Here is a 23,174-nt window from a genome sequence, read left to right on the forward strand (position 1 = left end):
AGAATAATCGGAAAAAGATCAAAAGCCACTATCATGGCCGGGACTACTGCCGGAGCAGTTAGAATAGGAAATGTAAGAAGGAAGAGGAGAAAATCAAATGCGGGGGGGCTTCCCGGTTGAAGGTATATATATAGGGAAAATCTGAGCATTTATTGCAAGCGGAAAACGAAGCAGACGCCTCGAAAATCGAAAGAATAAATGCTTTGACTAGACCGGACCAGACAAAGGAGAAGACCAGAGTGATAGAGATCGGAAGAAGGGAGGCTGGCACGAAAGATCGAAAAAGGAGCTTGTTAGGAAGACCGGAAAGGAGGGGAGGTCGGAGAGCAAAGAGAATAAGACAACTCCCACTAACTGTCATCATAATCAGAGCCGAGGTAGTTAAAGCGTTGCAGACGAGATCTCAACCGCACGCCTCAGAATCGCCCACATTACTGATAGGTGCCAGAGTATGTCATAACAGTGCTGTACATCCCAATCTCTACCGTTGATCTTACTTGTAAGGACGAGCTCGAAGCCCTTGGATCAAAGAAGAAGACGACAAGACCAGCGCCTTTCACTCCTAGCCCTTGGATCGCCCTTGACAAGAAAATTTTGGGCCGTCAGATTAGAAGAGAGAAAGGACAAATATTCTGAAGGGGATCTCAGCCGTTCGTTCTGATTCTCTTTAATTCCCAAGCCTCAGATCATGTCCTTTAAAATCCTAACCTTCCATCTCCCTCAAAATAAATCCTGACCCTTCATGGGGAGCACCCGGTTCCTATAAATACCTGCATGAAAACTGTTCAAGGGGACAAAAAAAAAAGGGTAGTGACTATAGTGGAAGGACTCTGAAACTTAATTCAGTTCGTTACTCTGCTATTTTTGAGCTTTCATAAGAAAAACTTTTGAAACCATTTTTCTGAAGTATTTTCTTGCAAAGGGATTTTTGAATACTGAAACTCTCCATTTTCAGGTCGTTCATTATCCTGTGACACTCTCACTTTCTGTCTTTGTTATCTTTATTTCCACTCCGGTTGTTCAAGCTCAACTTCATTCAAACTCGGTTATTATTTTGATCTGACTGCATTTTAGCAAAGTATCCTTCATTTCAAGGCAAACCTTAGTCCTCAGGCTATCAGCCCGCAGTCCTATTACGTTTTGTGATTCCATAGTTAGTTCAATAGATTCAGCTCTCTACAGGTGAGTGCTTATATCGTTGCTTTATCAAGTGCTCGTTTTTATTTTACGTATTTCCTTTATTTTACGTATTTCCTTTATTTTTATGTTTGTAATTTTTACCAAGTTTATATTGCGTTAAAAAAACGCGAAAAAGGTTATTCCCTAGTTTACTTCTTTGTTAATCAGTCCATTCTTTTTGTTAATCTTTGTTACTTCTAAATGCAAGAGTCCTAGTCTCGAGTAGCGTATAAGTAGTTGGATAAAATGTAGGTAACTGCATCTTAAGCGTTTCTTTAAAAATAGGAGGTCTGAATAATAAGTCGGGAAAATAGTAAAGTCGAACCACTAGACTAGCTCGAGAAAATGACTAGGTCAAGTAGAGCGTCGAAATAAGATTGAGTCTCAGAATTAGCAAATAAAATAGAGCAAATGTTGCCCCCCCCCCCCCCCCCCCAAGGGTATTGGTAAGGCGATCACATAGGAGGTCGGCAAAATTCATTTCGATCTCCCCTATCTAGTCATAAGGTACCAATGAGTTAAAAGAAGCCTCATTCGGGTCCCTGGCATCGTCAAATGCCAGAACCCTTAGGCACTTATGATGTGTAGCTGTAATCAAATCTTAAGAGGTCGAAAAAGTCCTTATCCGATTCTCAATCCAAAAAATTTAATAAATATTTAAGAGAGATCGGAGGAGAGTCCTTATCCGATTCTCAATCCAAAAATTTTAATAAATATATAAGAGAGATCGGAGGAGAGTTCTTATCCGATTCTCAACCAAAATTTTTAATAAATATTTAAAAGAGATCGGATGAGAGTTCTTATCCGATTCTCGCTAAAAATTCTTACAAATATCTAATAGAGATCGGAGGAGAGTTCTTGTCCGATTCTCAATCAAAAATTTTTAATAAATATTTAAAAGAGATCGGAGGAGAGTTCTTATCCGATTCTCACTAAAAATTCGTACAAACATCTAATAAAGATCGGAGGAGAGTTCTTATCCGATCTCCAGTCGAAATTTTAATCTAAAAGAGATCGGAGGAGAGTTTTTATCCGATTCTCACTAAAAATTCAGACAAATATCTAAAAGAGATCGGAGGAGAGTTCTTATCCGATCTCCAATCGAAACTTTAATTTAAAAGATCGGAGGAGAGTTCTTATCCGATTCCCAAATCGAATTCTAACAAATATGCAAAGTAATCCCACAAACGAAAACCGCAACACAACGCCAATTCACTAAGGTTATCTCATTTACTTATGTATTTGGGTAATCCGAATTAGTGAAAAATTAAATATTCCTTTTTTATCAAAAGGGTTAACATTTCCATTCGAACCACCCTAACTATCGATTTTAATTTATAAAGAATGTAAGGTTAAATCTGCTCACCCTCATTGAGGGACGAGGTGGGGTGCCTAACACTTTCCCCACCCGTTTACGGACCCCGAACCTAGAATCTCTGTATTTAAAGTGGTTTCATTTTAATTTGCATTTCATAAATTGTTTTCTTTAATTTCCTTCAAAATTAAAGTGGCGACTCCTTACTCTTTCCCACTTCGGTGAGTGTTCGTCCGGGCGACCGCAAAACACCTTGCGACATATATATATATATTTTAAAGTTAGTATATAAATAAACTCACAAAATCAGATCACTTATTTAAGAAAGAAACTAATTTAAAATTTTATCATTTGTCTTTTTTTTTTTTTAATACAGTTATCATTAATATTTACTTATATATATGACACTTGACAAAAAATGTCACCTATTTAAGTTGATTTTATTTAAAAATATAAAATATTTAGAATTTAAATGGTATAAAATATTTAAATTTTTATTTTAACTAACTTATTACCTTCTTTTAATTATTAGTTATAAAAAATATTTAAAATTCAAAAAATAAAAAGTATTTATTGAAAACATATGCCATGATTTGTTTATTTAATCATTCAAAAATATTTCTTTTTAATTATTAGTTATATAAAATGCCTCAATTTAAAATATTAAATAAAAATTCTAATCAGGAAATTGAGATTTAGAAGATAAAGCATATATATATATATATATATAAAGGTAAAGCATACAAATAAGTTAAAAAAAAAATTATGCTACCTGTTTAAGCTGATTTTATTTAAAAATATAAAACATTTAGAATTTAAATAATATAAGATACTTAAATTTTTATTTTAACTAATTTCTTATATTTTTTTAATTATTAGTTATAAAAATATTTAAAAGTTAAAATATAAAAATATTTATTACACAAAAAATATTAGGTGATTTGTTTATCTAATCATTTAAAAATATTTTATTTTAATCATTCGTTATATAAAATATTTAAATCTAATATATATATATATATATATATATATATATATATATATATATATTCATTAAGAAATTATTTATGAAATTTAAGAATGTATTTTTAAAACTTATATTAATATATATTTAAATAATTATTCACTAGAAAAATATTTATGAAATTTAAAAATTTATCTTAAAAGAATTGTTATATTTAAAATTTAAAAATTTTAATATTAATAATTTAAATATAAAAATTTCCAATGTGGCTTATGTGTTTTTCTTCTATTTTACTTGTACTTTTATTGATATATGACAACTGATTTAACTGATAATATAAAATAATCTATTAATTAACTTATTTCAAAATTTAAAATTAACTGATATATTATCAAATATAGAATTATATTCATTACTATTAGAAAATTTATATATTAATATTTGAAATAAAATCAATTTTTTTTATTTAAATATTTTTAAATTTTAATTACTAAAATCTTATTTGATATTAAAAAATTAATTATTAAAAATATTTTTTTTTTAATTTAAGTTTCGGTTAGATTAGAAAAAGGGTGAGTTATTTTTTAAAAATTATATTAATATACATAAAAATAATTATTAACTAGAAAATTATTACACACGTAGAATTGTTTAATTTTGATTTGCTCCGTATGAGCAATGGGCAATTTCTGATTTTGTATCAGCTACAAGCATTGAGTAAGTCCAAGTCAAATTTTTTAATAAAGAATTAGGGGAGTGAGAAATTCGAATTTATTCGAATTTTACTATAATGGTTGCAGAGGTAGAATTATCATATATTAAGAAATTTTATTTTATAATTTAATAAAATTAAAAATATAAAGAACAATAAAATAATATATTGTATTCCACTAATTAAGTTTTAGTATTAATTATTATAAAATTTTAATAGTCATTAAATTTAATATTTAATTTATATATGTATATAAATAAAATAATTATATATTATAAATTATTTGATGTAACATGTGTTTTAAAAGTTAATATATAAAAAAGAAAAGAATTAATATAGTATTTATTATTTGAAATAATAAATAATATATAATTTTATAGTTAAAATAATTTGATTTAATTTAAAGAGATTTATGTATCTCATATCGGATTAATATAACTCGCTTTTAACCTTTACAGTTTGCAACTGGAAATCCCATTTGCAATTTTAATACAATTTCAAATTTCGAGTTTGCAATTTCCAAAAGTAACCTTTCCAGTTTGCAACTGGAAATCCCATTTATCTATTGCAAACTTTGACTTAGAGGGGATATACATTGGGTCATCTCTTTCGGTAGCTCAGTAATATATATATCCAAGCTTTTAAGCAAATGCAGAGCATCTCTCTCTGTAGCTCAATAATATATCTACCGCTACACAACAACTTGTATGGTCAGTTCAGCAGCTTCAGCATCTGCTTGGCAAGTTAAAATGTGAGTAACTCAGTAATATATCCTCAGTAGCTCAGTAATTTATCCTCTTTCTTGATTTAATATTTCTTGCAATTTCATTTCCTGTTTTAACAAGTTAGGCATTTTGCCTCTTCTTCAATATGTGTAACTTAACTACTCCTTTTATCTTTTTGGTTTAATTTATCTTTCAATAGTTTATTCATTTCTTAGATTGCAATTCATTCTTATAAATATGGAATTTTTTTGTTGATTAAAATAAAAAATAAATCAATTTTTTTGAAATTATTAATTAAATTAGTCCTAACATTTGCTTAAAATGATAATTGTCACTAATCATTTTAATTTTATCAATTATATAAATAATTTTTTCAATTATTATCAGTTGTAACTAAAATTGAAAATAAATATGTATATGCTAAAATTCGATTCCCAGTTCCAACATTTATGTTCTCTTTTTATTTAACTTAACTAACTCTAGCTGTCCATTCCATTTCTAATAATGTTAGCCCTTTAAGTCTTAGCATAACTAAACCTAGCCTCAGCCTCACAGAGTGCTCATCTCACCCGACTTTCTGCTGATTATCAACGATTATGGATAGAGATGGCAATGGATTAGATTTTTGCGGGTACTCGATCCGATCAAACCCTAATAGGACGGGTTGGGTAGTATATAATCGGGTTTGGAATGGATTTGGGTTTAAAATTTAATACCCGTGATGGGTTCGGATCGGGTTCGGGTTTTATATATTAGGTATCCGTTACCCGAACCCGTTTATATAAATATTTAATTAAATATAAAATATATATTTTTTTAATAATATTTATAAATTTTATATATTTTATTTTATATAAAATAAAATTGAAATATTTTATGAAATTATTAAATTTTTAAAATATAAATTATTAATAAAATTAATTTTTTATATAGATTATTAATTAAATATATAAAATTAAACGGGTTCAGATATTTTTCGGGTGATAACAATCAGATTTGGGACGGGTTCGGGTAATTGAGAATAAATTTTAATCGAATTTAGAACGAATTCAGATTTTAAAAATATTAATGAGTTCGGATTCAAATAGGTGATTTTTCCGGATACCCTACTCGTTGCATTTCTCTAATTATATATATCTTCTCTGCATCCTCATTTTTATATATTTTTTTCCTCCAGCAAGCTCTTGTGGTCTTACCCATCTCTAGATTTCTTTGATTTAAAGTCTCTCTATTTTATATTATTTTTATTTTTTTATTTATGTAGCTCTTAGTATCTTTTTCATGAGCCACCACTCTCCTCTCATCTGCTTGTCCTTTCTCTCCTTATTGGCCATCGCTCTCCTCTATGATTTTAGGAGTTCTTATGGCCCCAGTATTAGCAACAATTCTCCTTTCGCATAAGCAAGTCACAGGTAGCAGAGAGGTCAACAATTCTCCTCTGTGATTTTTGGGACTTAATTTCTCTTACTAGCCCAGATGGAAGAATCTTTTACGTTTAAATCTATGTTGCTTAATGGGTTTTATTAATTTCTTAGGTTTGTAATTGATGATATTGTATTTTGGCATTTAACTAAATGCATCAGATTTGTTCTTTTTTTTTTTTAGGCCTTTGCTATAAATACATCAATTTTGTTATTCTTTTATGCGTTTGCTATAAATCTATGCCTTGTGATGCTTGAACCTTGATGTTGAATGTGATAAATGTACCGTAAACCTTGCTGTTGCTTGCTTCTGTTTTCCTTCAGAAGATACAGAATTTGTTCATCACTTTTGTTTCATCCCTACATATTTACTCTTTGAACTAACTATTTTTAAATAACCTCCTCCTCCCTCTTCTTTTGTATATGTATAAAACAGGACACGCGATGAAATATTATCTACCCTTCAGATATTGGCTTCCCTCGGAAAACAACTATCTTGGGAAATGAAGATGTTGGTGGTCGTTCTAATCAACTATACAATAGCAGTGGCAATTGAACATGAACTCCAAACCCATCCCAACTCAAATTACAAAATATGTGCTAGAAATATTCGTCTCCTATTAGATTATATGGCAATTGTGCTACTTGCTTTGATTCAGGTTCTCATCTATGGTGTGTTACTTTTGAGTTTATGGGTCTACTTGGTAATACGAGTAGCAGTCAACCCATGTGAAGACCTATGTCTATTAGTAGGCAGAGATTTGCATCACTTAAAAAGGCTAGCTGAAGATGCAATCCAAAGGCTATTTGCCAGGCAGGAGTGAGTCACCAAATTATTTGTCTAGTTAAGTTTATCATTTTGGTAAATGTGATATATCTTTACAATTTTAGATATCTGTATAACATGTATAATTTTAGCAATAATTTTAAAGGTTTAAATGTGATAGTTTAGACCATATTAATGTATCTAAGTTTTATAATTAATATTTGAGTTGTAGAATTTTGTTCATTGAAATTTTGAAATTTATTTATGTATTTCATGATTGAACATGTTAGAATATTTGTTTATTGCCTTGTTAAATCTCCCACTCCCATTTGTAATTTTTGATGCAAAGAGAGGTTTTGATTTGTGTTATTTGTAGAGGAAGAGATAGGGAGAGGGAGAGAATTTTTTATTAATTTTTTTTAACAGCATCAAGTTCAATTTTGAAATATTTTATTACAGTATCTGAGATGTAGAAATAATACAAATACTCATCTGTCTCATCACAGCAAAATACCCATCTCCTTCCTTGGGTGTGTTTGAGATCAGCATTGGCTATTGATTCCATACTCAAAGCCTGTAAATCAAATTGTGTTGATCTTAGTTCCAAGTTTCAGATGGTTTCTTCTAGGCTTAGGACCTCCACATTTAAATGGTACTTGGAACTCATATCAAGATCTTTACCATTTGCTACTCCAAGCATTTGATGAGTTGAAGAGGCTTTCAAGAAATTTATTTCAAGCACTAAGGAGGATGCCAATTGGAGGTGGGGAAAAAAACATAATGCAGGAACCAAATCATCATTCTTCGTCATCTGTTAAATATTGTTTAGTCTTAGTTATTGCTTATTCATTTATGTTATGTAAGTGACCTTGTTCATATTGCTTACTGCTACTCTGAACAAATTGGTAATTAATTTCTTTGTATTTCTTGCCCAGCACTGTCCATGGATTCAACAAAGTTAAGCTTCTTGTGGTAACTTAAAGCTAGCTTGTTATGAGTTCAGGTATCTTGGGTCTTGGATTGTAGTAGGGTAATTAGCAAAGCTGCTTGTACAGGGTTTATTTCCTCTTGACTCTTAGGTTTGGATCTATTCAGAATCATAGTTGTGTTGTGCAGTAGTTTTTTTGGGTCTCTGGTTTCTGCAGCTTGAGTGGGAGCTTCTGCTGCTGTTTATATTTTGGTTTAGTTTGGTTATTTATTTATTTATTAAATTCAACAGGATAAGTAAAATCATGAGAAATATTTTATTTTGCTAAGTACATTAGATTTGTTCTCTTTTTTTTTTAGGCCTTTTGCTGTAAATACATCAAATTTGTCATTTTTTTATGCGTTTGCTGTAGCTCTATGCCTTGTGATGCTTGAACCTTGATGTTGAATGTGATAAATGGGCCATGAACCTTGCTGTTGCTTGCTTATGTATTCCTTAGGAAGAAATAGACTTTGTTCATCGCTTTTGTTTCATCCCAACATATTTACTCTTTGAATTCATTATTTTTAAATAACCTCCTCCTCCCTCTTCTTGTGTGTGTGTGTATAAAACAGGATATGCGATGAAATATTATCTATCCTTAAAATATTGGCTTTTTGGAAACAGCTATCTTGGGAAATGAAGATGTTGGTGGTCGCTCTAATAAACTATGCAATAGCAATGGCAATTGAACATGAACTCTAAACATATCCCAACTCAAATTACAAAACATGTGCTAGAAATATTCGTCTCCTATTGGGTTATATAGCAATTGTGCTGCTTGCCTTGATTCATGTTCTCCTCTATGGTGTGTTACTTATGAGTTTTTGGGTCTACTTGCTTACATGAGTAGCACACCACCCATATCAAGACTTATATCTATTAGTAGGAGAAGATTTGCAACACTTAAAGGAGTTAGCTGAAGATGCAATCCAAAGGCTATTTGGCAGGCAGGAGTGAGCCACCAAATTAATTGTCTAATTAAGTGTATCATTCTAGTAAACCTGATTTGTCTTTATAATTTTATATCTCTCTATAAAATGTTTGATTTTAGCAATCATTTTAATGATTTAAATGTGATAGTTTAGTCCATATTAATGTATCTGAGTTGTAGAAATAATACATAGTTGTAGAATTTTGAAAGGGTCTTCTTTTGAAATTTATATTTGTTTATGTTAGAATATTTGTTTATTGCATTGTTAAATCTCCCTCTCTCATTTGTAATTTATGTGTGGTTTGTAGGGGAAGCGATGGGGAGAGGGAGAGAATTTGTTATTAAAATTTTCTTTTAACAGGATTAAGTCTAATATAAAAAATTTTATTACAGTATCTGATTTGTAGAAATAATACAAATACTCATCTCTCTCATCATAGCAAAATACCCATCTCATTCCCAGGATGTTTTTGAGATTAGCATTGGCTATTGAATCTATACTCAAAGCATGTAAATCAAACTGTGTTGATCTTAGTTCCAAGCTTCAGATGGCTTCTTCTAGGTTAAGGACCTTCATATTTAAATGGGTAGCTTGGAACTCATATTAAGATCTTTACCGTTTGCTACTCCAAGCATTTGATGAGTTGAAGAGGCTTTCAAGAAATGCATTTCAAGCGCTAAGGAGGAGGCCAATTGGAGGTGGGGAAAAGAACATAATGCAGGAACCAAATCATCAATCTTCTTCATCTGTCAAATCCTTGTTTGATGTAAATTTGATGAAAACAACATAAATTTAATATTTAATTTTTGATGTATTTGCTTAAACAATTAATATATAAAAAATAATTAATATAGTATTTATCATTTTAAAAAAATATATATATATTAGATAATTTTATAGTTATAATTTTATAGTTAAGCAAATTTGATTTAATTTAAAGAGATTTACATATACCATATTGTCTAAATGTTAAAAATGAAAAGGATTAATATAATTCACTCTATTTTCAGAAAAAAAAAATTGATTTTTTTTTTTCAGTTACTCTCTGGCTTAGGATTTTGTGACATATCCACCGCTATTCACAACTTCTATATTGTAAGTTCATCAGCTTCCTTGGCAACCCAAATGTGCGTACTAATCTCTTTCCTCTATTTAATTTCTTATGTAATTTCACTTTCTGTTTCAGCAAGTTAGGCCCTTCCCAGTATTTCACTCCCTATTTTATTTTCTCCGTTTAATTTCTGTTTTAATTTTATCAATTATATACATAATCTTTTCAATTATTATCAATTATAACTAAAAAAAATATGTGCCAAAACTCTCATATTAATACTATAACACGTAAAAATTTTGATTTGATATAATCCCACTATATATAATAATTCATTTTAATTCATGTAAAATTTAAAAAGACTTGTAAAATTAAGATTTCAATTGAGCATCTATCTTATAATTTGTATGATCTCAATATGAATTTTAATAAATAAATAAATATAACTTATTTAGAAAAAAAAAATATTTTTAATCTAAATGACCCCTAAATTAATATTTATGGGGTTTAGTGGTTAAATGTTGTAGGCCACGTTTCTTCGAGTTGGATTCTCAAATTCAACATCATTTTTCTCCTTTTTATTAACTTAACTAATCCTAGCCGTCCCTTCCACTTCACTTCAGATAATCTCAGCCATGTAAGTCTTACTTTATATATATTTATTTAAGCCTTACCCTACCCTCATCCCCTCCTCCTCCTTTGTGCCGATTGTGGAGGTCTTCTTTGCTTCCTCTTTTCCATTTTTTTTTTCTCCAGCAGGCCCTTGTTGTCCCTTTCCATTTCTTCCCCATTTCTAGTTTTCTTTGATTTAAAGCCTCTTCAATTTTTTTTTGTTTATTTATGTAGCTTTCAATATCCTTTCCATCGACCATCACTCTCCTCTCGTCTGCTTGTCCTTTCTCTCCTAATTGGCCAGCGCTCTCCTCTGTGATTTTGGGAGTTCTTATGGTCTCAGTATCAGCAACAATTCTCCTTTCGCATAAGCAAGTCACAGGTAGCAGAGAGGTTAGCAATTCTCCTCTCTGATTTTTGGGAGTTATTTTCTCTTACTAGCCCTGATGGAGGAATCTTTTACTTTTAAATCTATGCTACTTAATGGGTTTTATTAATTTCTTAGGTTTATAACTGATGATATTGTATTTTGGCATTTACCTAAGTACATTAGATTTGTTCTCTTTTATTTTTTTAGGCCTTTTGCTGTAAATACATCGAATTTTGTTATTTTTTTTATGCGTTTGCTGTAAATCTATGCCTTGTGATGCTTGAACCTTGATGTTGGATGTGATAAATGTGCCGTGAGCCTTGCTGTTGCTTGCTTCTGCATTATTCCTTAGGAAGATGAGACTTTCTTTATCGCTTTTGTTTTATCCTACATATTTACTCTTTGAACTAACTATTTTTAAATAACCTCCTCCTCCCTTTTCATTTGTGTATATTTTATATATATATATATATATATATATATATATATATATATATATATATATATATAACCATGTAGACCCATAAACTCAGAAGTAACACACCATAGATGAGAACATGAATCAAAACAAGTAGCACAATTGCCATATAACCCAATAGGAGACGAATATTTCTAGCACATGTTTTGTAATTTGAGTTGGTATGGGTTTTGAGTTTATGTTCAATTGTCATTGCTATTGCATAGTTGATTAGAGCAACCACTAACATCTTCATTTACTAGCTGTTTTCCAAGGGAACCCAATATTTGAAGGGTAGATAATATTTCATCGCCCGTCCTGTTATATATATATATATATATATATATATATATATATATATAACCATGTAGACCCATAAACTCAGAAGTGACACACCATAGATGAGAACATGAATCAAAACAAGTAGCACAATTGCCATATAACCCAATAGGAGACGAATATTTCTAGCACATGTTTTGTAATTTGAGTTGGGATTGGTTTTGAGTTCATGTTCAATTGTCATTGCTATTGCATAGTTGATTAGAGCAACCATCAACATCTTCTGTTTTCCGAGGGAAGCCAATATTTGAAGGGTAGATAATATTTCATCGCGCGTCTATATATATATATAACAGGATGCGCGATGAAATATTATCTACCCTTCAAATATTGGCTTCCCTCGGAAAACAGCTGGGAAATGAAGATGTTGGTGGTTGCTCTAATCAACTATGCAATAGCAATGACAATTGAACATGAACTCAAAACCCATCCCAACTCAAATTACAAAACATGTGCTAGAAATATTCGTCTCCTATTGGGTTATATGGCAATTGTGCTACTTGTTTTGATTCATGTTCTCATCTATGGTGTGTTACTTCTGAGTTTATGGGTCTACATGGTTATACGAGTAGCAAGCAATCCATATCAAGACTTGTATCTATTAGTAGGTGAAGATTTGCAGCACTCAAAGGAGCTAGCTGAAGATGCAATCCAAAGGCTATTTGGCAGGCTGGAGTGAGCCACGGAATCAATCGTCTAGTTAGGTATATCATTCTAGTAAATTTGAGTTGTCTTTACAATTTTAGATCTCTATATAAAATGTATGATTTTAGCAGTAATTTTAATGGTTTAATTGTGATTGTTTAGTCTATATTAATGTAACTGAGTTGTAGAAATAATACTTAGTTGTTGGATTTTGAAAGGGTTTTCATTGAAATTTTGAAATTTATTTATGTATTTCATGATTGAACATGTTAGAATATTTGTTTATTACATTGTTAAATCTCCTTCTCTTATTTGTAATTTTGGATGCAAAGAGAGATTTTGATTTATGTGTTGTTTGTAGAGGAAAAGATAGGGAGAGGGAGAGAATTTTTTTATTAATAATTTTTTTATCAGCATTAAGTCCAATTTTGAAATATTTTATTACAGTATCGAGTTGTAGAAATAATTCCGATGCTCATCTCCTTCAGCACAACAAAATACCCATCTCATTCCCAGTATATGTTTGAGAATAGCATTTGCTATTGAATCCATACTCAAAGCTTGTAAATCAAATTGTGTTGATCTTAGTCCCAAGCTTCAGATGGTTTCTTGACCTGCATATTTAAATGGGTAGCTTGGAACTCATATCAAGATCTTTACCATTTGCTACACCAAGCATTTAATGAGTTGAAGAGGCTCTCAAGAAATGCATTTGAAGCACTGAGGAGGGAGGCCAATTTGAGGTGGGGAAACAGGAACTGAATCATCAATCTTCTTCATCTGTTAAATATTGTTTAGTCTTAATTATTGCTTATTCATTAATATTATGTAAATGACCTTGTTCATATTCCTTGCTGCTACTTTATTGCTTATTGCTACTCTGACCAAATTGGTGTTTAATTTCTTTGTATTTCTTGCCCAGCATTTTCCATGGATTCAACAAAGTTAAGCTTCTTGTTGTAACTTAAAGCTTGCTTGCTATCAGTTCAGATATCTTGGGTCTTCGATTGTACCAGGGTAATTAGCAAAGCTGCTGGTTCATAGTTATTTTCTCTTGAATCTTAGGTTTGGATCTATTCAGAATCATAGTTGTGTTGTGCAGTAGTTTTTTTGGGTCTTTGGTTATGCAGCTTGAGTGGGAGCTTCTGCTACTATTTATATTTTGGTTTGGTTTGGTTATTTTTTATTATTATTATTTTTAATTCAATGGAGTTGGCAGTAATTGATGGATTATATAACATGGGCAGCTTTCTCTTTTTAATAATTCTCAAATAGATTTTGTTTCAGTTTTGCATCAATAGAAAATTACAAAATACAAAGACTGATATTGAACCTGCTGGCAGCAACAACTAGCGAGCAATGTGATTGTTAGAATAACCTCTTAAAATTTCATCATTACTTTTTAGATTTTCTAATCTCAATAATTTGTGGGATGAAAGAATAATTTGTGGTATGAAAGAATTTACAAGTTTTAATTATTAGTAAAGATTTGATATTTAACAGAGTTGAATAATGAAAAACTGTTCAGATGATTAATTTAAAATTAAGACTTAGTTATTATTTATTTATAATTATGGTTTGAGGTTGCTCTTGACTTCTCATATGGTATTAGAGCCTAATCTTTTCAGCCTTATAACTCTTTGTAGAGCTTGAATTTTCAAATGATGATTATTACTTGAGCTGCGGGCCATATACCGGGTCTAGCCTACAAAAAAAATAACTGGGAATTAGAGTTACAATTATAGTCTTTATCAAATCCTTGATGGGCTTTGATAATTAAAAAATATTTGAAAAATTATTATTTAATCTTTTTATTTTAATAAAATTATTTTTTTTACATTGAAAAATATATTAGTTAGTCATTATATTTTTATTATGTTTATTTTTTAATCTCATCATCTAGTTTATATGTTTATTTTTTAATCTCATCATCCAATTTAAATTAAATTTTCTGTTAGTGAATGTATTCAAAATAAAGAGAAATTATCATTACATGGATTGAATAATTTAAGACTTGTAAGATAAATAAACTATGTAGTTATATTTTTCAAATTACAGTTGTTGAATGAAATTCAAAATAATGTTTAAAATGACAAAAAGGACTAAAGAATAAACAAAATAAATATATAAGAGCTAATCTTAAAATCTATTATATTAAATCTTTTTGGTAGAAAGAAGTTCATTGAAAATTCTATTATCTATGTGCAGTGTGGCTTCTTTTATCAACCCTAAAGACTTTTTGAGGTTAATTGCATCAATAGTCTCTTAATTTAAATATTAGTTTTATTTTCAATTAGTTAAAATATAATTACTCAACTTTAATTTCATTTAAAAAAAATCTCCCCTGACTAATAGCCAGTTTTCAAGTTAAAAAAAAAAAAAAATTACTATTTACCCTGTTTCTCTTCTTTCTCTCTCTCTCAATCTTATTTTCTTAATCAAATTAATTGAGATTTATTTATCAATGAAAATATTTTCTAAAACACTATTTTCTAAAAATTTATTTCAATTAAATAAGTTAATTCAAGTGTAAATTAGATTACTTGCCCTTTTTAATTTAAAAAATAATTTTTTAAAGTATAATTTGAATTAAATAATTAAATTCAAATCTCAATATAAATAAGATTATAATTACAATTTTAATTTGTTTTAAACAAAATAAATTAATTTTTAAATATCAATGACAGTTATGTTATTAAATCATAATAGAAAATCCATAAATAATCTGAGTTAGGTTTAGGGTTTGCCATTATGGTTTAAAAATTAAATTATTTTATTTTAAATTAAATTAAAATTGTAGTTATAGTCCTAATTAAATTGAGATTTGAATTTAATTATTTAATTAAAATTATACTTCCAAAAATTATTTTTTTAAATTAAAGAGAGTATGTAAATTAATTGGTACTTGAATTAAATTATTTAATTGAAATAAACTTTTAGAAAATAATATTCTAATGTTCTAAAAATAAAGGAGATATATTTATTGATGGTTTCAAATAAAGTTTAATAAAATTTAAATTAATTCCCATTGTGAGTTCTTAAGATTAAATTGTCGTTGTCTATCCTATCACCACCCAACCCATGGGATAAATAAAGTCAAAATAAATATTTTAATTAATGGAATAAGAATATGAATATATAGCTTTTTTATATATTTATGCTTAATTTATTTAAAATATTTTAAGAATAGCTTGTAAAAAATTTGTGACAATATAAAGAAAATAAATGTGAAGAATAAATTTAAATAGAAAATGAATATAAAAAATAAATAATAAAATACCAATATAAATAAATTCCTATAAGATACCATGGGATAAATAAAGTCAAAATAAATATTTTAATTAATGGAATAAGAATATGAATATATAGCTTTTTTATATATTTATGCTTAATTTATTTAAAATATTTTAAGAATAGCTTGTAAAAAAATTTGTGACAATATAAAGAAAATAAATGTGAAGAATAAATTTAAATAGAAAATGAATATAAAAAATAAATAATAAAATACCAATATAAATAAATTCCTATAAGATAGAAATTCTTTTGTGATATTTGTATAAATTATTCATCATCTTTTTCAAATGTGTTGATTACTAAAACATCATTTGGTAGGATTAAGAGAAAACTTTGATTAAACATTATATCTTCTATTTCCCTTTGGAGGTGACTAATTTAATTTTTCATATATAGTATTGATTTATATAGTTTATAATTGTGACTTTTAGCTTTTTTAATATTAATTAAATTGTAACTATTGTTATAATTTTCTTTTATTATAAAGAATTAAGTACATGATTTTTTAATTATAGTGGAAAATAAAAATATTGCTTTAGTTTATATAATTTATAACTACAACCTTTAGGTCTCCTAATATTAATTAAATTACAACTATTTTTATTATTTTTTTATTAAATATCTTATAGGTCTATCATTATTTACATGTCACTACATATCATTAATTGATGTTGTAAAATTATTAGAAAATAAACACAAACTGGACAAATGAAAAAAAAAAAAAATAGAGTGCTACTTATCTGATAAGCTCATTTTGAGATCAACTTTATTATATCAATTATAAAGATTATTAAATGGTGTGCTGTGGTGTGATTAAATTAGAATTGGTGGCAGACAAAGTATAAACACTAGAGGTGAAAATCATTAGATACAGCTTTTCATAGAGATCTTCGCTTATATGTGAGTCAATCCATGTGATTATGAATTTTATCTACGTTATGTATTATAAATTTCAAAAAAAAGGTTGTATGTTTATCTAATATATATATATATATATTATAAAAATAAAAAAGAATTACTTTTTCGTCTCTAGTATATAACATAATTAATACTTTTGTCTCTTCATTTTAAAAAGTCAATAGTTTTGTTCTGTATTTTTAATTCATTAAAATAAAGGTCCTTGAATCAAAATTGCCGTGCCGGCATGAAATGAACATAGTACACTTGATTAACTTGAAAAATTCATAATTAAACTGCCACTCTCTCAACCAACATAAGCATGCATCACACAATATTTTGTTAGACATATCATCAAACAAGAGACAGGCATTGCACATAAATAAGTATGAAGAAGAATCCAATTAAAAATCTTAATACAACCTAAGGATCAACAACAAACAAATTGGTCCCCCTCCATCTACAGTTCCTCGCTACCTCCACATCCTCCTCCCGTCTCCAGCTCTTCCTTGTCTGCTCTTGTTTGCCTCCACCACTTGCTTTGTTTGCCAACCACCTTTAACCTGCAAGCTACTCCTTAAGATCCAGCCTCATCACTTGTATTTATGGAATTGATTTATTATCGTAGCTCTAGTGTCTGAAGCAGAGCACCTAAGGCGGTAGTTACTCATGGAGTGAAGGACAAGGAAGAAGTCTGGGTAGTGGGTGCATGCGATGGTTCTAATGCCACAGCCAGACCACCACTGGCTTCCAATGGCTCCTTTGTTTCCCAAGCTGATTTGGCACTTTGGGATTTTTTTGCGGTGATAAATGGGGATTGGATCTATACCCTGTAATTCAGCAGGTTTTGGTTCGTACTGCTCAATGTGCAAATGCAGTTATTCTTGTTTGTTTGAAAGTTCAAATGGCTCCCTTCTGTGCCCTTGGTGTCACTTACGCAGTTATGATTTTAGTGGTCTAGTTTAGTAGTACAGAAGCGAGAGAGACAAAGAAATGAAATGGAAAGAAGAAGTGTAAAAATTTATCAGGGGTTAAGAGAAGGATTGATTTTGTTTCACGATTGAATTCAGGTTGTGAACTATCGGGTTATGCTTTTGGAATGCAATTGCTCTGATTATGCTATTGTTTTTGAGGCTTTACATGAAGGCACATTGAATTTAGGTCGTTTGAGTTTGGAGAAGTAAAGGGAATAGGCCTGTGAGAGAGATGGGGGGAAATGGGTTTGTGAATGTGATGGCATCCTAGTTTTGGGCAGAGTAGAAGACCGAAGGGAGAGATGGTCAGACAGATGAGAAGGAAGAGACAGTAAATGAGAGTATTTTGGGAACTAAAAATGTTTCTCTACCATCTGACCCCTGGTACACATTTGACTTAACGGAAACGTGATTTAAATTTGGATAGAAGGACTTAAATGTACAATGGAAACAAAATTCAGGGATATAACCGTTAGATTTTAAAAATAGGACAAAAGTGTTAATTATGCTATATCTCAGAGATAAAAAAAATAATTTTTCCTAAAAATAAAATAAAAGATCACTAGCCACTTAAGACAAACGAAATTTTTTATTTATCATTTGTATTTTAAATTTAAAAAAAATTGAAAAACAAAGAAAAAATTTTACAAAGCATAATAAATTTAAATCTTATATAATAAACTTCAATGTAATATGAAACCTATATCTTTATTGATTGCAATAAAATCAATCCCACTAATATAGATATAACAAACATTAGCACTCCATAAAATAATTCTTCTGAAAGAATTCAATTCCATTCTATAAAAAGAATTTAATTCAAATGAATTTATAAGAAAATTTTTGTATTTGGAATACATTTTAAAATGATAAAATTCACTTGAATTTTATTGTTTGAAATAATTGACAAATGAAATGAATGAGTTATTCAATCAACATGAATGTTAACAAATAAATAAATATGACTTGTTTGAAGAAAAAAAATATTATTTTAATCCAAATGACCCGTAAATTGTATATTAATATGAAAATTTTTTTATAAATAATATAAATTTAATGAGTAATTTAAATCTATCTATGACTCAAAATGATTAATTTCGTTCAAAAAATATCAGATAAAGTCAAAATAAACTCAACTACTTCCACCCAACTAGTTTGAAAACTCTACATATTTTATTTAAAAATGCTTTTCATGTAACTACTCATACTAGACCTAGTATATACGTATGGTCATACCATTTTGAGTACGAATCATTTTGATTCTACCTTGCTCAAGTAGATTGTTCAAATAAAATCATTTTGAGTTACAAGTTTATTCAAATTATTATAAGATTGCTATACATAATGAATCTATAATCAATTTGAGAGTTACTGATTCATTTTAGATTAATATATATATATATATATATATATTCATTTAATTTCTAAATTAAAATGGAGTTAATCGGATCAATCCAAATAAATTATCTTCACGTTGAGACATATAAGTTATTAAATTAACTCTTAATTTAGAACTTATTAATGTTAAAAGAAACTACAAGTTAATTTGAATGAGATTCAAATAAGGTCGAAATTTACCATATCGCCATGCTTATATAATAATTTTTTTTAATTAGGTAACATCACATTTTTTTTTAGCAGTGAGAATGGGAGAGTGGAGACTCAAGTCTAGCTTTGTCAGATGAGTAATATACCATTAGCCAAGCCAGGCTAGGCAGTAACATAACATATTTACTCTTTGAACTCAACTATTTTTAGATAACCTATATATATATATATATATATATATATAAAATAGGACGGAATGAAATATTATCTATCTTTCAAATATTAAGTTTCCTCAACTTAGAAAAACAATTATCTTAGGACATGAAGATGTCCGTGATCGCTCTAATCATATATGCAGCAGCAATGGCAATTGAAGATAACTCCAAATTCATCCTAACTCAAATTACAAAATAATTGTTAGTATTACTCTTCTCTTAGTGGGTTATCTGACAATTGTACAACTTGCTTTGATTCATATTCTTATCTATGGTTTGTTACTTCTGAGTTTATTAGTCTACTTGTTTATAAGAGTAGCATGGAACCCTTATCAAGACTTATGTCTAGCACTAGGTGAAGATTTGCAACACTTAAAGAACCTAGTTTAAGATGTAATCCACGGATTGGAAAGGCTAGCTAAAGGTAGGAGTGAACCACCAAATCAATTATCTAGTTAAGTACATCATTCTTGTAAATCTGATTTATAACTTAATATAAGTGATTACAAATGAGATTTATCTTTATAGTTTTAGATATCTTTATAAAATGTATAATGAATTTAGCAATAATTTTCAAGGTTTAAATGTGATAGTTTAGACCATATTAATATATTTGAGTTGTAGATTTTTGAAAGAGTATTTATTAAAATTTTTAAAATTTATTTGTCTATGTCATAATTGAAATTTTGGAAAATATTAGAAATATCCCTCTCTCATTTGCAATTTTTGATGCAAAGAGAGATTTTGATTTATGTTTTGCATGAAGAGGAAGAGTTGAGGAGAGAATTTTTTTAATAGCATTATGTCTAGTTTTAAAATATTTTATCTATTTCAATGGAAAAAGGAATTCAATTTCAAAAATTATATATATTCAGAGTCAATGTAAAAAATAATAACAATTTAGAAGAATGTTATCGATAATACTACTACATAACCTATTTTTGTCAAATTTGCAAATGTTAATGAATGAAAAACAAATATACTTTTTCTTTTGACCCTTTGTATGGATCTTAACTTTGCAAGAAAATGGAGAGAAATTAAAGAGAGAAATTAAAGATAGAAAATGAAGAGAAATAAATTTATCGGGATAGATTGTTGGAATGGGAGAAAAAACAATTTATTATCATATTTTCACTTTCTTTCTTATGTTTATATACCGTAGAAGGATATTTAAATATTTTAACAATCATTTTTTTTTTCATTTCTGTCCCTTTTCATCAATTTGGAGAATTTCTCCTCCTTTCTCTGCCTTTCTCTTCAATTCCTCCTTTCTCTGCCTTTCCCTTCAATTCTCTTTTCTATTTAATATCCAAAAAGGGAAATTTAGAAAAATCAAATGCCTTTTTTTTTTTTTTCGCTTCCCTCAATCCAAACAAAGGATAAGAATCTACAACATTCTCATTTTTTCTGTGATCACAAGGCTGTAGAGTTCTATCTTTTTTATTTTTAATTTTTTATAGGGAAGAATAATTTTATTAATGAGAAAGATAAGTTAGGAAAAACCTGGCAACGAAGAACAATAGAACAAGAAAACATTACACCTAGCAACGTTGAGCCAGCAGTAAAACAAAATGAGATATAGAGTCAAAACAAAGCACACACTGGCACCAAGAGAAGATCAAGTAACCAATGACAAGATAACAACAAAGGTAACAAAACTCAATGCCAAAACCGAAAGACACAGTAGATGTATTTCCTTAACAAATGACTTCCTCAAGAAAACATTTTGGTTTAGCCTATAAAAACTATAGCCAAGATGTGCTTCTCCTTAAAGAAAATTACACTGGTCCATGAACAATTGAACCAGCAAGAAGCAAGAGCACTTCCCAAAGAGAACCGGAACCCACAAAGCAATAGGACAATCAACCAAGAACTCCTTAAGGCTCTAAAAACCAGAGAACATGCATGAAAATGCATTACAAAAATTCAAGCACATCCTTAACCCCACCAGCAGTACCTAATGACTGAAAGAGCAAATCAAATTGCGTTATTAGAGAGACAAACCTAATCAGATTTAATCTGATTTAAGAAAAATAACAATATTGCCTCATCTGATTTAGAATTCGTCAAACCTAGTTGCTTCCCAATCGCCAACGTAGCTGCTTTAGAATTTACATGCAAACCCGCATCATCTCGAGAAGTTTGGTTCTTTGCATGTCTAAGAATAACCCGACAGATGTCACTCTCGTCTGGTTGTTCAGTCACATAATTTCCACATTCAGTTTGAAGGAGACATCAGTACTATTACTTCCACCCTTTCGATTGGTCCTGCCCACTTTAATTTGTTTCTTTCCCTTTTTGCCTCCCTTGTTCAATTTGGGTTAGAAATCTAGCAAATCAAAGAGAAGCTCACTCTTGCCCTGCTGCGAGACTTCAGTTTTAAAATGAAAAGGACCTTAGTTTGCATCAGCTGAAATGGATGTTGGTAAGAGAGACTCACCTGAAATTTCTTGTCTAGATATTCTTCATGATTTGGGCTGATATAAGGGATGGGAGTGAAGTTTTGATTATCTTGTAGAAGCTCATTATATTGTGAAAGCTCAATAGCCATGGGCTCTTTATTAGTAGCCCAACCATTTCTCTGCAGCTCAAAATCTTTCAAATTAAGGATAGCTGGAAGAGAGATAGCCTCATAATTGTTATGGTTCTCCAGAAGCTCAAGTAAGATATCAGCAGGGACATTATCATACTGGTTACAGATAGGATGAAGTCTATGCAGCAGCTCTCCACTCTTAGAAGCCTCAAAATCGTCTCAAGTTAATAAGGAATCAGATGACTTGGCCTCACTCACTTGGTGACTTGGAATCTTCTTGAGTATTGCCATTGATGAAATCTATTTTAGTGAATGAACTCTCACTCAAGGAACTCACAACTGGTGGCATAGGCAGAATTTTAGAGGTGATGAGAACTTCACCGCAATCCTCTTCAATAGACGTCATATGAAATTTAGAGTTTTCCACATTAGTTGCTATAATTTTGCGAATGAAATTTAGAGATGAGGTTGATAGAAGCACTCTTGCAATATTTAGTCTATTCTAGATGTGCTGTAATGCCCTCACTTTAGGTAGTCCTGTATATTCCACTGTTCCGGCTACTAATGTTTGTTCGGATGTCTGGAATGTCTGGAACTATCCTTAAATTAAGGTGAAGAGATATAATTTAATTTTAAATTAGTCAATTAAGGGTAAAAGAAATCAAAATAAATGGATTAGAAAACAGTTAAATGTGCTTAAGCCTCGGCGATGAGTGACTCCCTTGGGAAGTAGCTAAAAATCAGTGTTTTGAATTTTTTTGCTATTCCAATTCATGTAGGACCTTGTAAGACTCTTAATTAAGACTTAAATAAGGTATAATAGAGAATTAATAAGTTAAAGAAACTAAAAAGAAACAAATAAAATGCATTAGAATTGGAAAATGGCATATATGATAATTTTAAGGAAGATTAAGGGCAAAGATGAAACTAACACTTGTCATGTGACTTGCACATGACTATGGCAGCCATAAAACATCTCAAAATTCATATTAGGATGCAGAAAATAAAAAGAAAGGAGAGAGAGGAGGTGGCCGAATAAGGGAAGAAAAAGGAGGAAGGAAAACCACTATTTTTCAACTTAAATTTTCACTCCAAATCAAAGTATTTTGTTTCCCAATCATTTCTAAGCAACTTATTTCTAATTTTCTTTATTTTATTTCATAATTTGGGAGAAAGGAAAGTTAGGGTTCATGTGGATTGGATTATGAAAGTTGATGGAAAATTGGGAACTCATGAAAGTAACTTGATTTAATTA

The 23,174-nt window shown here is 29.5% G+C and overlaps 1 long non-coding RNA gene across 3 annotated transcripts; it reads left to right on the forward strand.

The window, feature by feature from the left end:
- Positions 1–10,661: 10,661 nt before the first annotated feature.
- On the forward strand, positions 10,662–13,722 carry LOC131171777 (uncharacterized). 3 transcript variants are annotated; one of them, XR_009142428.1, is made up of 4 exons: positions 10,662–10,751; positions 10,882–11,040; positions 12,110–12,517; positions 12,906–13,722. It is a non-coding gene; the product is annotated as an uncharacterized LOC131171777 (long non-coding RNA). The 3 variants fall into 3 exon arrangements; XR_009142427.1 differs by lacking the exon at positions 10,662–10,751 and having other exon boundaries at positions 10,758–11,040; positions 12,906–13,201; positions 13,381–13,722; XR_009142426.1 differs by lacking the exon at positions 10,662–10,751 and having other exon boundaries at positions 10,758–11,040.
- Positions 13,723–23,174: the final 9,452 nt, after the last annotated feature.

The sequence above is a fragment of the Hevea brasiliensis genome, chromosome 13 (assembly GCF_030052815.1).
Source record: "Hevea brasiliensis isolate MT/VB/25A 57/8 chromosome 13, ASM3005281v1, whole genome shotgun sequence".
NCBI lineage: Eukaryota > Viridiplantae > Streptophyta > Magnoliopsida > Malpighiales > Euphorbiaceae > Hevea > Hevea brasiliensis.